Source organism: Piliocolobus tephrosceles, chromosome 3 (genome assembly GCF_002776525.5).
Source record: "Piliocolobus tephrosceles isolate RC106 chromosome 3, ASM277652v3, whole genome shotgun sequence".
Lineage (NCBI taxonomy): Eukaryota > Metazoa > Chordata > Mammalia > Primates > Cercopithecidae > Piliocolobus > Piliocolobus tephrosceles.
Genome location: NC_045436.1, coordinates 132,045,570 through 132,051,569, shown reverse-complemented (window position 1 = coordinate 132,051,569; position 6,000 = coordinate 132,045,570).

Here is a 6,000-nt window from a genome sequence, read left to right as displayed (position 1 = left end):
AAAAAAAAAAAAAAAAAAAAAAAAAAGAATTAAAATTAGGCTGGGCATGGCGGTTCACACCTGTAATCCCAGCACTTTGGGAGGACAAAGCAGGAGGATCGCTTGAGCCCAGGAGTTCAAGATCAACCTGGGCAACATGGCAAGATTTCATCTCTGTGAAAAATATAAAAACTTAGCCAGGCACAGTGGTGCATGCCTGTATTTCCAGCTACTTGGGAGGCTGAGGTGGGAGGAGCCTTTAAGTTCTGGAGAGTTCCAGGCTGCAGTAAGCAGAGAGACCACTGCAACAGAATGCCTGGGCAACAGAATGCCTGGGCAACAGAGTGGGACTCTGTCTCAAAAACAAAACAAAGTAAAACTGGTATATCCTCTTTTATATAAGATTTGCAATTGTAGGTGAACTGGAACCCTCTTAATTAATGCTCCTTTCTTGTCGTGATCCAGCAGCCACCATTCATATAATGTCTTTGTTCTCTAAGAAATCCAAACATCTGTAAACACTGTATTAAGCCCTGTCAACAGTGAGCCAGGAGCCTGAGTTCTGGTTTCTGTTTTGATTGAATCTGTCTCTTCACTTTGCTGGGCCTCAGCTTCTCCATCCATAAAGACTTGGGTCTTGGATTCCATGAGCACAGAGGGGCCCTTTCTTCAGTGGCTGTTGGCTGTGTGAGGGCTGTCCCTGTCATCGCTGATACAGTACACTGCCTTTTGCTGCTGCCAGTTTACTCGTAGAGACTCACTAGAGATGTGAAGAGCAGCGCTCCAGGCCTCCAGACACAGGTGCGGAGAAATACTGGCAGGCACAGTGGAATGCAGGCTCAGAATGGGTCTGTGAGCTCAGGATTTCTAGTCTTCTGCATGAATTTTTACATTGTCTTTGAAGGATTTCTGACAGTGAAAGCACAGATAATGTTATCGGTTAAGGTTTTTGCAGTTTATCTTCTTCCTAATCTGAACTTTACCTCACTTATAAAATAATATAGCACAGAGTCCTGGGGATAAGAGTAACAAAGAAATAGAAAAGACAGCAGTTCTGTGGGAAAATTGATGAATTCGTGTTGAGTTTGCAGAGACAGTGGGAGAGTCATTCCACTATAGCTAGAGACACATGAGAAGAGTGTATTGGAGTGAGGCAGTTATTAAAGGTAAAGCCGGAAGAGCAACCTCAGGCTGTTCTTTCATCAATGTCTTTGGAAAGATAACTGCAGGAGGCAGTGAAGAGTAGAAGGGCAAGTCCAAAAGCTGGTATCTTTGGGCTGAATAGAAACCCCTGATGAAATGTTTCGAAGCCCAACCTCTCTGTCAATACAAATAATATCAATGACAACAGCAAATCAGAACAGAAATGTAGAAATGGCAGTTACAACATCTCAGCCATGCTCCTTTCTGTACATAGGAGAGCTGACTGCCTTCTAGAGCCCCAGGAACTTCTGCTGTTTGGACCTCCAATCCAAAAGGACCATTTTTCTGACCTCTGTAAGTCAGGGCTGTGATTCTTCTTTAGGCTTATGAAAACTGTTCCTCAGAGACCAGTACTGTTCTGAACTTCCCAAGTGGGCCTTTCTTTCTCTCTTTGTAGAGTTGGCTTTTACCGTGTGTGCTTTGCATTTGACTTCAAATCTTGTTTAAATTAAAATGATTGTTAAATGACTATATTGACAATCCTCCAGTTCAGGGTTTAAAATCTGTGGGATTTTAGAGGTCTTTATACAGCTCTCCTCACAAGCAAGAGGCTGCTCTGTGTTCTAAGTAGTAGAAGAGAAGGTTCCCACCTGCAAGTCCATTTCCTATCATTTGAGCAGAGAGAGAGAGGGAGGGCAAGTTGCAGCATTGAGGCTGAAAGGCCCCTCTCTGGGTTCCCTCAAAAGGAAGCAGGGAGAGGTGGAGTGGGCCTGCTTCACAATCAACTGTGAAAGATCTTTAAATGTCAAGAGTAAAGAAGTACGGATGAACTCTGCTAAGGTACAATTTGTGGTAAATTGCCCCTCCACCTCCCAGTCATGTAATTTGCAGTTCCCAGCTGGTTAAGGACCATGGTTCCATCAAGCTCTGTGTTCATTAGAACATGGTTTCAAGCTGAGATCTCCACGCATAGGCTATTCAGTTTCAATTCCAACCCTGCCTCAAATTTTGGAACTTTGGGCAATACTTTTACCCACTTGTTGCCTCAGCTTCCCCTTCAGAGAACAGGAAATAATCTACATTGTAGAGTTGTTTGGAGCTGGAACTGGTAACCATGCTTACCAAAGATTTAGTATTAGATTTAATATTACACAAACTGCTGTCCTCTTTCTGCTGCTCTAACCATATGACTGACATACCTGCCCCCATTTTGCCTTCTACCATGATTGTAAGCTTCTTGAGGCCCTTACCAGAAGCCAGGCAGATAATTAGTGCCATGCTTATACAGCCTGCAGAACCTCTTTTCTTTATAAATTACCCAGCCTCAGGTATTTCTCTGCAGTAACACAAAAATGACCTAATATAGAAAACTGGTACCAAAGAATGGGACATTGCTATAAAGATAACTGAAAATGTCAAAACAGCCTTAGAACTGGGTAACAGGCAAAGGTTGGAAGAGTTTGGAGGGCTCAGGGGGAGACAAGACGATGAGGGAAAGTTTGGAATTTCTTAGAGACTGGTTAAATACTTGTGACTAAAAATGCTGATAGTGATATGGACAGTGAAGGCCAGGCTAATGAGGTCTCAGATGGAAATAAGGAACTTACTGAGAACTGGAGCCAAGGTCTCCTTTGTTGTACTGTAGCAAATAACTTGGCTGCATTGTGTTCATTCCCTAGGGATCTGTGGTAGTTTGAACTCAAGAGTGGTAACTTAGGGTATCTGTTGAAAGAAATTTTTAAGCAGCAAAGCATTTAAGATGTGACCTGGCTGCTTCTAACAGTTTACATTCAGATATGCCAAGGAGGAGGACCTTAGGAAACAACCCAGGCTCTCGGTTGAGGCTCTGGGAGGACTACACCCTAGAAGTGTAGGCAAAACAGAAGTAGTCTGAGCCTCACAAAGATGGCTAACCAGCATGAATTAGCTCAGTCTTTGATTGGATTGAAGTGAAGTGCTTCTTTGCTGTTTGCAGCCTTCAAGAAGATCGGGTGAGTCTTCTCTGGAAGAAGAGAACCCAGCCTCTAAAATTTTTGAGGCATGATGTGTGAAGTTTAATTAAAAATTACCAGGCATCTAAGACACAGACTACAAGAAAAACAAGATAATAGAAATAGACCTAAAGGTGACCTAGATGTTGGAGTCTCAGATAGACTTTCAAATAATTGTGATTAATATATTCAACAATATAGTTTACAAGATGGAGAATTTTAGCAGATAACATAAATTTATTAAACAATTAAATGGAAATTTGAGATCCAAAATATACTTCTGAAATTAAGAACTCTGCAGGAGGCAGTGAAGAGTTAAAGAGAAGAGTTAAAGAGAAGATTGGACTTAAAGAGAAAATTAGTGAGCTGGAAGCAGGTCCATAGAAATAATCCAGTCTGAATCATATTGAGTATAAAGATGGTAGCTACAATAATGAGAATAAAAGTTATGTGGCTTGTACTTGAAAGCATCTAACATGGGAGGATCAGAGAGAGATGAGAGGAAAAATGGGGCAGAAGCAAAATTTAAGGGATAAAGGCTGAGAATTTTCCAAAGCTGATGAAAGACATCAAGGTACAGATTTAAGAAGCATTGCGTAACCCAAGCTGAATAAATTAAAAGAAGCTCGCACCCTGCTACACCCACTGCTAAAAACCAAAGATAAAGAGGCTAATTTTAAAATCAGCTATAAATGAAAGATAGCTGTATTAGTCTGCTCTTGCACTGCTGTAAAGAAATACCTGAGACTGGGTAATTTATAAAGAAAAGAGGTTTAATTGGCCATGATCCTGTAGGCTGTACAGAAAACATAGTGGCTTCTACTTCTAAAGAGGCCTCAAGAAGCTTCCAATCATGGCAGAAGGCAAAGAGGGAAGTGAGGTGTTTCACATGGCAGGAGCAGGAGCAAGAGAGAGCAAGGCAGGAGGTGCTGCATGCTTTTTAATGACAAGATCTTGCAAGAACTCACTCACTACCATGAAAATAGCACCAAGGGGATTATGCTGAACCATTCATGAGAAATCCATCCCCATGATCCAGCCACCTCCCACCATTGGAGACTACAATTTGACATGAGATTTGTCGGGACACAGATCCAAACCATATCAGTAGATCATGTGTCTTTTCAAAGATGCAGTAATACAAGCGTATCTACAAAAATTCTGTGCATCAGGTGTGGTGACTCATGCCTGTAATTCCAGCACTTTGGGAGGCTAAGGTGGGAGGATTGCTTGAGGCAGGAGTTCCAGACCAGCCTGGGAAAGATGGCAAGAACTCATCTCTACAAAAAATTTTAAAAGTAGCCAGGTATGCTGACATAAGCCTGTAGTCCCAGCTACTTGGGAGACTGAGGCAGGAGGATCCCCTGAACCCAGGAGTTCAAGGTTGCCCAGGAGCTATGATTCAGCCACTGCACTCCAGCCTTGGTGACTGAGACCCTGTCGTACAAAAAAAAAAAAAAAAAAAAATCAGCAGTCACGTTATTATAATTAATAAATAAATTTAGCAAAGTCTCTGGTTATAAGATCAGTATACAAAAATAAGTTACATTTTATATCCACTAATTAAAAAATTAGAAAATAGAAATTTTAGTCTATACCATTTACAATAAATTCAGAAACACCAAGTATATAAGAATAAACCTATCAAAATATGTACAAGACCTCTATACAGAAAACTTCAACACATTTGTTAAGAGAAATTAAAGATGATATAAATACATGAGGAGTTAGCCCATGTTCATGGATTACAAGATTCAATATTGTAAAAATATCAGTTTAAAAATATATAGATTTAATGCCATCTAAAAGCAATCTCAATATTATATTCATGTATGTGTATATGTATAAATTTATGTAGAGGCCAGGTATATATGTATAAATTTATGTAGAGGCCAGGTGTAGCAGCTCACACTTGTACTCCCAGTACTTTGGGGGGCCAAGGTGGGCAGATCACTTGAGACCAGGATTTCGATACCAGCCTGGCCAACATGGCAAAACCCCATCTCTACCAAAAATACAAAATTTAACCAGGTATGGTTATGGGCACCTGTAATCCCAGGTACTCAGGAGCTTGAGGCAGGAGAATTGCTTGAACTCAGAAGGCAGAGGTTACAGTAAGCTGAGATTGCACCACTGCACTCCAGCCTGGGTCACAGAGTGAGATCTTGTCTCAAAAATAAATAATAAAACCCAGAAAACGAACGCTGAAAAACTTAAACTACTAGATATCAAGACTCCTTAAAAAGCTACAGCAATTAAGATAGTGTGTTATTGGTATAAACACAGATAAGTAAAAAAAAAAGTAAAAACAAAACAACAGCAACAAAAAACAGACAAGCAGACCAATGAAACAAGAGGCCAGACAAAATTACAATATAGACAGTTACTTAATTTATAGCAAATTGCCCATTGTCTTCAAACCTTAGTTTAGTTTCCATGTCCATAAAATACCCTTACTAACAGTGCCTACCACATAAGTTTTAAATATTATATATCAAAAAGATTCTGATATTATGTTAAAGAGGTTAGCATACATGCAAGGTACATCGCAAGTGTCCAATAAAATTTAGCTAGGATAAATATTACCACTGTGACCACCACTATTATAATTACTACTGCTGCTATTATTACTCTTCATTTTCTCGATTTTTCAATATGATCATCTGGAAATGAGTAATGGATGGATATTAGATCTTTGCTGGGAACAGGAATGTTTGGAGTTCAACACCAAAGAGCAGGAGAGTGCCAATTCTTAGCCTATGTAGAAAAAATAATGGGATCAGTGGGATAAACTTCATGACTCAGTCAAGGTTGACTTAGAAACTGGAATGGAACTTAGCCTAGCACTGCTGTATTCTGTACACACAACTGCGAGAAATTAGTAAAT